The 10,337-nt window shown below is 38.3% G+C and overlaps 2 pseudogenes; both read left to right on the top strand.

The window, feature by feature from the left end:
* Positions 1-861: 861 nt before the first annotated feature.
* LOC138835216 (U6 spliceosomal RNA) lies at positions 862-961 on the top strand (annotated as a pseudogene).
* Positions 962-5,798: 4,837 nt separating this feature from the next.
* On the top strand, positions 5,799-6,428 carry LOC138835203 (protein lin-28 homolog A pseudogene; annotated as a pseudogene).
* Positions 6,429-10,337: the final 3,909 nt, after the last annotated feature.

Below are 10,337 nucleotides of genomic sequence, written 5' to 3' on the forward strand. Positions count from 1 at the left end.
AAAGTATTATTCCATTATCTCTACCTGTTTTAGGTAGAGTTAGACTTAAAGCTTTACCATTTGTTGATTTAGAGCCCAGAGGCAAGAGGAAACACTGTGATTAAAACATTACCAATTTAAGGCCTAATATCGAGGAGAAACGTATAGACTTCTCCAGAACCTATGGACATATTTGGTGATAGAAAGTCCGTAGTATAAGTTCCTGCCTGGTTGGATGATAGACAGGCAAGGACAGTAGGTAATCATGCATATGAACAATTTTTTCACCTTCTTGGCTTTAGCTACTTTTGAAATGATAAGTATAATAAACAATTATATTTTGATAAAATACCTTCCATTCTGAACAATTCTGTCTGAACTGTTCATCTCTCTATGATCTCATGTCAGTAATGTTAGTTTTGTTCCAGTGGTAAGATATTCTGATTGGTCTGTTCCTACATGGAAGAAGGGTAAAGGGTCACCTAGACATTTGTCCCAGCAAGACCTCATTTGGGAAATTTTAATTTGCACAAGTTAAGAAGTAGCTCTTACGCAAGGCTTACTTTGAATACATTAGCTCCACAAAGCTAAGTCAGTTGATAAATAAATACTTGAAAAGCAATCACCTTTGGATTTAGCCGTAAAGGCTTCAAAGTATGTTCAAATTTAAAATGAAAACGACAAAATAGTCATTGACAAAAATTGCAAATTTTAGCAATCTACCAACAATAGTTTTTTTTTTCATTATACACAGAATTTTAGAGAAATAAGACCAATAGCATTTTTAGGAACAATAAGGGTTCCTTGTTATAAATAGTCAACCATGAATATATGCCTGTATAAAGATTGCATCATTAAGTACTTAAATTTAGAGGATACTACATGTTTCAGCAGCAGGTCTACCCAAATGACAACAATACAGAGATTAACATGGCACTTGCAGAAGGATGATACATAAATTCGTGAAATATCCCATATTTTTCATTCTTCAAATGCAAGAAATGAAAAACAGTTATTAAAAAGTTGATTACAAAAATACAAGTGTAACAATACAAGTAATTCATAGAATTGAAGGTTAGTTTGACATCAGTATATTAAATCTTCACCTGAGAAAGGCCTTTACATATCATAATCGTTACAAAACTTGAAATTAGTTAACATTGCCATTTTATCCCAAAGAAATAAAATAAGACAAGGACCTAGGAAAAAAAGGAATCTTAAACTTTTTCTATATGGAATGCAATTTGAAAGGACACATTTATTAATAAACATATACATTATATAACAATGTAGAATTCAAAGTATTATATCTAGGAGCGAATTAAATAGATTATGGACATTATACAAACATAGATATACTTTTTTCAGAAAAGCACCATGAACATCTTTAGTTTCTATACTATTCATTTCAAAAGATGTTAAAATTATTTCTGATTTAAAAAAATCACAAACTCTGCAGAAATTATTATAGATGTATACAAACAACTCTTGAATACATTTTGACATCAAAGTCAGGCAATTCACTTGGAAGAACACCTGGAAATCCATGAATTTTTAAAGTAGGATATTGCTGTTGCTTTGTTTTGTGAAAAAAATTGTAGGGACACAAAGGATGGACTGGCATTTTTGAAATTTAAGAAAATTAACCAAACCATTACAACTTAGGAGAACAATCTGTACAGTCTTCCACAACTTCAAAGAGGTAGTAATACTTACTTATCCTTTTGGAAATACCAAATGCAGTTTCTTCCAAGTTGTTCTTCAGACCTGGTTTGATATAATGGTTCAACAGAAAGAGATACAGCATATAGTTGTTACTTCTATTCCCAGCAGCGAGATGCAAGGTGGTCAAGAGACCTTTAGTTTGGGGATTGGTGTTTGCATCATGATGAAGTAAGAAAGAAGCCACTCTGGTATTATTCCACATATAAGCACTGTGCAGGGGTGTCTAGCCATTCAGATTTATTGCATGAATATCTGCCTTGAGCTACCAATTCATGGACAATGTCTAAGTGTCCACTCTAGGCTTCTCGATGAAGAGGGTTATACTCATCCTCATTCCTAGTATTCATCTGGGTGGCCTTTTGGAAAGTAGTCTCCACACCGTAGTAAGTTGAATAATTTCAGGATCCAAAAGAAATTTGATTGGATCCTACTCCAATTTTTTCTTGCAATTGATACCATTCCTCACTTTTTCATCTTACTTCCTCTCTTCGTCAGAATTGCCTAATGAGAGACTTTGAGTGCCACTGGGAATGAGATGTCCATGTTTTTCCCCAATAGATTACATTGGTTGAACTGGTCAGAAAAATCTGGTGAATTTTCTGCACATATTTATTCACCATGATTTATTTTATCTTTTTCCATTTTTACTACTCTAAATTATTCTAACTGGAGAGTAGGGAATTTATAGAGCAGAGGAAAAATTTTCCTCAATATTCAAAGGTACAGACTGAAAATGATGACCAGTGGTGTCTTCATGTGCAGCTTATGCTAGGAATGAGAAAATAGGAAACAATGCCTTCTATGTAAATGATTTGGGATATACCATGTTATAGTGTAAGAGAACTCACTATTTAACATATGGGCTTAAATAGCTTTCTAGTAGCTTTCTAATGTTGGTATTCAACATTCGATAAAATGTATAATGCAATAGTAAAATAGAAGTCCTTTGTATGACTACCTAAATTCTTCTTTTTTTTTTAAAGACATTTGTTTTCATCAAAAAAAATATTCCTGTCTATTGTCTTCAGGTGATTTTGATGATTGAAGATGCTTAATGAGAAGTCAAAATGTATTAATAGTCCTTTGCTATCAATTAAGTTTCACTTTTTCTTCTTGGAGGATATAATGATCAAAGAAAGCAATCAGCAACAATCGTTCAGAATCATGCTTCCAGTGCAAATGAATTACCAGTAAGTAATCCTCGATACCATTATCCACAAAGATTTGTCACAGATACAATCAGCCTGCCTTCTCTAGCTGCTTTCCTAGCCTGGACCTATTCCTTCATTGTACAGGAAAAGTGTGATTCAACTGATTTCAGTCAGATCTGTTAGTAGAATTATCAAGTATTTAGATTCTTTTTTTTAAACTTAGTTGTGGGGCCTGAACTCTGGGCCAGGGCACTGTCCTTTAGCTCTTCAAATCAAGGCAAGCGCTCTACCACTTGAGCCACAGAACCACTTCCGGATGGTTCTGTTTATGTGGTGCTGATTTGGGAAATGGCAGAGCAGAAAGTGAAATGATGCAACCATAAATATAAAAACAAAATAAATTAGGATAATTATGGAGCAATCATATTGTCTATGAGAACCATGAAAGAGAAGAAAAGAGACACAGATGTGCAATGACCTAGCTAGCCACAAAATCCATGCTTCTAATCAATTGACAGAGCAAACAATTTTTTTAGTTTTTAAAAGAAATGGAAATAGAATATATGTATTTACTTGAAATTAGTAAAAACATTTTTAGTAGCCTACATAAAGAGTCAGAGATTTGACCAAATTACAGACAAGAATCTTAAACCTTGGGCTGGGATGGTCGCTCAGTGGTAGAGTGCTTGCCTTGCAGCTTACTACAGTGGGGAGACTACTTTCCAAAAAGGCCACTCATATGAATAATAGGGATGAGGATGAGTAAACCCCTCTTTATTGGGAAGCCTAAAGTGGACACCTGGACATTGTCCATGAGTTGGTAGCTCAAGGCAGATATTCATGCAATAACTGTGCATGGCTGGAAACCCCTGCACAGTGCTTATATGTGGAATATATTGCAACAGCACACAGACACACACACACACACACAAACATCATCATCATCATCATCATCATCATCATCATCATCATCAGATTTCTTAAGTATTTTTTGTGTATGGTCTTAAGAATAAATTTACATTAGTAACTTGAATTTCTGACAGGACAATATCATCACTGTACATCTTCGTTGTATGCTCTCAGTTTTAAATTACTATCTAAGTATGTGCATTAGATAAGTATAGGAAAAAGTAGGAGCCACACCGGTGGCTTAGGTCTTTAATCTTAGCTAATCAGAAAGATGAAATCTGATGATTGTGCTTTGAAACCAGACCAAGAAAAAAAAGGTCCATTAGATTCTGATTTGAAAGTAACCACAAAAGCTTGAAATGGAGCATAGTATAAGCATTAAAATGCTAGCCTTGAGAAAACTAAAACAAAAAAAAAAAATAAATTCTGGAACACAGTCAGGCCCTGAGTTCAAGCTCTAGTATTAGCACCAAACTAATAAATGAATGAATGAATTAACTAAAAGTAAATTAAGTGGTCAAATGTGGAGAGGCAGGTAAAATGTGACACTGGATTATGTATTATTAGGTAAAATGTGGACACTGGATTATGTATTATTTTGTAATAAGGCAAATTATCATTTTTCCTAATCACTAATATTTTATTTGAACTTTTTTATACAATAAATCCTGAATTTGGCATACATGTATATGTGTTTGTACATGTGCGCACATGTGTGTTTATGTGCGTGAGTGTGTGTGTTTGCAATGTTGCTTGCCAATGTGGACAGAGTGAGGCTGAAAAGAGCTGTGTTGAAATGTTATTTATCAGTGCTCCATCCTGTCATTTCAGTGGAACCACCCTTCTGTACATTTCATTTGTCAAATAATAACATCACCATAATCAAAGCATTTACACCATTAAGTTAGATAAAATAGATCACTTTCAGTTCTTAGTATATATTAGGCAAGAAGATACACATATAATTAGGTAGTGAGTTATTGCTGTAAGATGACTGTCAGTACAAAATATGTATTTGACCTCTTAAATTGGATATACTTTTAAGATATACTCATGAAGTGATTTTGACCAACTCGACCAAGCAGGTATTACTCTCTGGTTATTCCTGTGAAACTCAAGGTGGATAAACACTTTCCAGATTTCTTTTGAAAAAAACATTCTTGGTAAGATCATATCTATTCACACTAAGATAAAAAACCCGTATTTTTTAGGTTTTAATATCCCATCATATTGACTGAAAATCAGTATTGTGGATATGTTTGTTAAATATACATTGCAAAAACAAACAAAAACATGTGTCACCTCCAGATTGTGGATGCATTTGAAGTTGTTTTGTACATACAAATGTTTCTTCATTAATTGTACTTTTGTGGGAGTAACTATCGCAATATTAACAAATAAGGCTTTTTGAATATCTTTTCCAATATAAATAACATCCCAGAGCGAGTCTTGCAATTTCTGAAACCCCTTTGAATATTTTAGTGTTATTTCAATTCATTGACTATACAGCTAAAAACATTTCTGAAATAAACATTGTTAAAATCTGAAAATGTAAATGGGTATACAGGCTTTTTATGCATCATTTTATGAAAAGCCAGTTTTTATGAAACTAAAAGATATAGAATAAAAGAATGGAAGTGAATTGGGTGAGCTAATTATTAGTATAATTTTGTTTTCTATTAACCCAGTCCTTTGAATGTACATGATGAAGTTAAATTATGTACTTTCTGACACTATGCTTCAGTTATTTTTAGAATCTTTGTAGTTATAAGAGTGAATTTGTAGTGTAAATAAATGTCTTTGAATATAATTAGGATTAATCTTTTGTTTTGTGTCCTACTCCCCCAAAATGAGTTATTTTCAAGTGTTAATATTTTATAATTGAATCTTCAGTATCATAAGAAAATTTGAAAAAAAGGATTGTGCGGAGAAGGTGTAGCCGCCTCTACTCCGAACCTCCCCTTTGCCTCCGCACTTCTCTGGGGCCAGCAGCCACCGACCAGAGGCCTGGGACCGCGGGCTCAGCCAACGACCATGGGGTTGGTGTCCAACCAGCAGTTGGCAGGTGGCTGTGCCAAGGGGGAGGAGAAGGCGCCCAAGGAGCCACCATCGGATGCCGCTCAGGCGGCCGAGGAGCCTCAGCTGCTGCACTGGGCTGCTGCATCTGTAAGTGGTTCAACATGCATGGGGTTTGGCTTCCTATCCATGACAGCCCACCCCAGGGTCTCTCTCTACCCCCTAGTGGACGTCTTTGTGCACCAGTGTAAGCTGCACTTGGAGGGCTTCTGGAGCCTGAGGGAGGGAGAGGCTGTGGAGTTTAACTTTAAAAAGTATGCCAAAGGCCTAGAATCCATCCGAGTCACTGGGCCCAGTGGAGTGTTCTGTATTGGGAATGAGAAGTGGGCAAAGGGGAAGAACATGCAGAAGCACAGATCCAAAGGAGACAGGTGCTACAACTGTGGTGGTCTAGACCATCATGCCAAGGAATGCAAGCAGCCACCACAGCCCAAGAAGTGCCACTTCTGCCAAAGCATCAACCACATGGTGGCCTCCTGTCCACTGAAGGCTCAGCAGATCCCCAGTTCCCAGGGAAAACCTGCCTACTTTAGGGAAGAAGAAGAAAAGATCCATAGCCTTGCCCTGCTCCCCAAGGCCCAAAAGTGAGCCACCAGATCCGAGGGCGGCTACTCTTGCTAGCAGGAAGTTTCAAGGAGCTGGCATCAATTGGCAAAGTGGAGAAAGTGGGGATATGGGGTTGGTTGGCGAGTAGCTGGCACTTCCATATGTCTCAGGCCAGGATGTCCCAGCATTACCCCATCTTCTCTTTTGATGAGGGGAAGGGGTGATGCATAGGAATCCCATCATGGTCTATCCCAATTCAAGTGAGGGGCTTTGGGGCAACCACTTTTGAAACCTGCGTACTTTATATGATAAGCTTCACCTGCCCTACATGCTTCCCCTCCCAGCCCCCCAGCCTCCAGCTTGTAAAAGTGACCCAGATTGGCAAGTTGTTCCTTTAAAGAAGGATGTGTCCTATTTCTCTTCCCAAGGTGTGAAACAATTAAGCACAAGACCAGCAGATCCATGGGCCCAAATCCCCAAAGTGTAGTACCCCGGGTAGGAGGACCCATCAGGAGCAAGGCAGGGTTGTTTTGTTTTGTTTTGTTTTTTGCCTGTCCACCATCTCCTCCCCTGCACATCTTGTTTCCTCATCACCCTATCTTGAGCCTTAGTGCTGGGAGAGCTGGTCCAGGAATTGGATTGTGATGACAGGCAACATGGGTGACTAGGGAATGGCTGCAAACCTGCTGCTCTGAGCTTCTCCCCGCTCCCGCCCCCATTTCTGGGCCAATGTGATTGTAATTTACTTGTTCCCTTCGATAACTGCACTTTGGGTCCCGGCTTTCTCCAGTATGCCAAGCCTGCAGTATCTGTGCGAATGACATATCTTGTGCATTTTAATTTTTTTCTTATTATAAATATTCTGGTTTTGTATTTTTATAGATTTTAATCTTAAGGCCCTCCTTCCTGCACTGTGTTCTCAGGTACATGAGCAATCTCAGGGATAAATGGGCAAAAGCTCCAGGTCGGCATAGCAGGAAGAGTTTGTTGTTTCTATCACCATGGAGAGCAACCATTTGGAGTGCATAGCCTATTGAACTACTTCATTTTTGCCAGTTAGAGCTGGCTTTTCTGCCATAGAGTCCTCTTGAAACCCCCTCAACCCTTGGAAATGTTTCATGGGAGACTAGGCTTTTAATTGGGTTGCCCCATGACTTGTTCTCCTTCTGCTGGAAGAATGGAAATTAGTCTAAACAGGAAACGGTGGTGCAGACAAGGTAGAAGACGCCCAAAGAGGAAGCCAAGGTTAGTAATGATTGTCTAATCCTATGGCTATGCGATTTGTTTTCTTTCCATATACCACATCTATCCTTCACTAGGTTAGCCTGGGATTACTGTGCAAGTAACTGTATATGAATTTTTTTCCTCTAAGAAATGGGAATTGATATGTTTGGCTTTTAAGACCACAGATTTGTGTCCACCTTGTACTAGCCATGCAGGGATGGATCTATAAAAAGCAAGGACCAAAATCCTCAGTCTTGGCTTCCAGGGAAACCCATAAGTGAAGGCCTCTCTCTGGAGCCCGTGTCCTGCCCTGCTGCATAATTGTTCATAGTGTTGTGTTAGCTAAAGGAGAAAAAGGAGGTTTCGTTTACATGCTGTGAGTCACCGCAAACCTACCTCATGTGTTGAAACGGGACAAATGCAATAGAATGCATTGGGTGATGTGTGTCTGATCCTAGTTTCTTGTCTCCCCACAAATGCTGCCCCCCTCTAGTTAATTGTATTTGTCTAGGCTCTGTAGGACTTTACAGAGTTTCTGAGTTGGTCATTGGCTAGGTGGCCTAGTTTGTGTAAATAATAATGTGTGGGTCTTTTCTCCATGTTCTTTTGGGGGTTTTATTGTTTACAAACTTCTTTTAGAATTGAGAAAATTAACCAAAGCATCTTTGACAGAAGGTTCTGCACTAGACAAAAGGATCTGAAGCTAAGTTGGCGGACCTTCTAAAGTGAGGATCTTGAACCAGTTATTCTTTTGTTCCCTCACTTCCCCTATTTCCCATTTTGGACAAGAACTTCATTGGTAAAAATAATAATAAGTCCCTATCCTCTACCCTTTTCTCCCTCAAAAGAAAACCTACATGCCCGTACACAGATGACTCTTGGAATGTCTCTTCAACTTTTATGTGACTTATGCAAAGATTCTGAAGACGCTAGGGCTCAAAACTCTCCACCCCCCCACACACACCCACCTTGTTCCCAACCTGAAGCCATGTTTTTTATACGTAATTCTCATCAAATATGACATTTGTGACCAAACCTGTTTGTTCTGTAATACTAGAGAAAATCAATGTGGCTTTCCATGTAGAAAATGGGGTCAGGAGACCAGGAAAGGGAATATGAATATATGTTCAAGTCACTCAGGAACTTGTAAACAGGTGCAAGAAAAGTTATGTCAAAGTGACCACAAGATTGTTTAATGGAAGACGGACGAATGTAACGCCATGTTTACTGCTAGAAACTAAAGCTTTGTGAGAAAACTTGAATTTATGGGGAGGGAGGATGGGAAAGTGTGTACCTGTCTGTCCTTTCTCTGATCCCTGAAGACTAAATCTCCCTTGGGCTTTTATGATACCAGTACTGGGGTGTTTTATTTCATGATTGATTTGTGCTGTATCCGAGTACTTCCTTTCCCCCTTTCTAATCATTTTTTTTTACCACATACTGACTCTTCCTTTACCTTTCTTTTCCTGGGAAAATACAATAAATAAATAAATATATAAATATTAAAAAAAAGAAATTTTGAAAAAATGTAGTAGTATTGATGTCTTTTTTAGGGAGTGGAGTCTGGTAGTGGGGCCTGAACTCTGGGCGTGGGCACTAGCTAGCAAGATCAATAGAAAGCCCACCGATTGGGAGAAGATTTTTACTAGCCATACAACGGACAAGGGTCTCATATCTAAAATATACTTGGAACTCAAAAAATTAAACCACCCAACAACAGATCCTCAAAGAAACAACTGCCCAAAAAATAAGTGGGTGAAAGACTTAAAGAGAAGCTTCTCTGAAGAAGAAGGATGGCCAATAGACACATGAAGAAATGTTCAACATCCCTAGCCATAAAAGAAATGCAAATCAAAACAACATTGAGATATCACCTCACTCCAGTTAGAACAGCAAAAATCAAGAACTCTAACAACAACAGATGCTGGAGGGGATGTGGACAGAAAGGAACCTTACTTCATTGTTGGTGGGAATGAAAACTTGTTCAACCACTTTGGAAAACAGTATGGAGGTTCCTCAAAAGACTTCACATAGATCTCCCCTATGATCCAGCAATCCCACTTTTGGGCATTTACCCAAATGTTTACAAACAAGACCACACTAAAGCTACCAGCACAACTATGTTTATTGCAGCATTATTTACCATAGCTAAGATATGGAACCAACCCAGATGCCCCTCAGTAGATGAATGGATCAAGAAAATGTGGTATATATACACAATGGAATTCTATGCCTCCATCAGAAAGAATGACATTTCCCCATTTGTTAGGAAATGGAAAGGCTTGGAAAAAATAATAAGTGAAGTAAGCCAGGCCCAAAGAAGCATAGGTACCATGGTTTCCCTTATTTGCAATATCTAGTATAGGTATGAGTCAAGCAGAAAAGGTCAGATAATGTGATGTTAGGAAAATGAACCCTTAAATATGTATTTTAATGTTTTCGTTTCTTTCATGCATATGTTTCTAACGCAATTATAAGATTATTTCTTTGTTGCTTTGTATGTCCCTCCCCCACAGTGTAACCCCCGCTTTCACTATATTTGATGTCAGTATAACATGTGGAGGAGATGGGGGCAAATAAGTCGTTTAAGGATTCAGGTGGACCTGTTGCAACAATGAGAAGTACAAAATGTCATGTCAAAACCAGCTTTGCAATGTCGGTGGGGGGGGGGAGGGGGGTATAATTGGGTGGGGGGTGGGGGGAGGCTGGGAAGGGAGGTGAAGGGTA

Source organism: Dipodomys merriami, unplaced genomic scaffold (genome assembly GCF_024711535.1).
Source record: "Dipodomys merriami isolate MVZ:Mamm:240054 unplaced genomic scaffold, mDipMer1.0.p SCAF_230, whole genome shotgun sequence".
Taxonomy (NCBI): Eukaryota; Metazoa; Chordata; class Mammalia; order Rodentia; family Heteromyidae; genus Dipodomys; species Dipodomys merriami.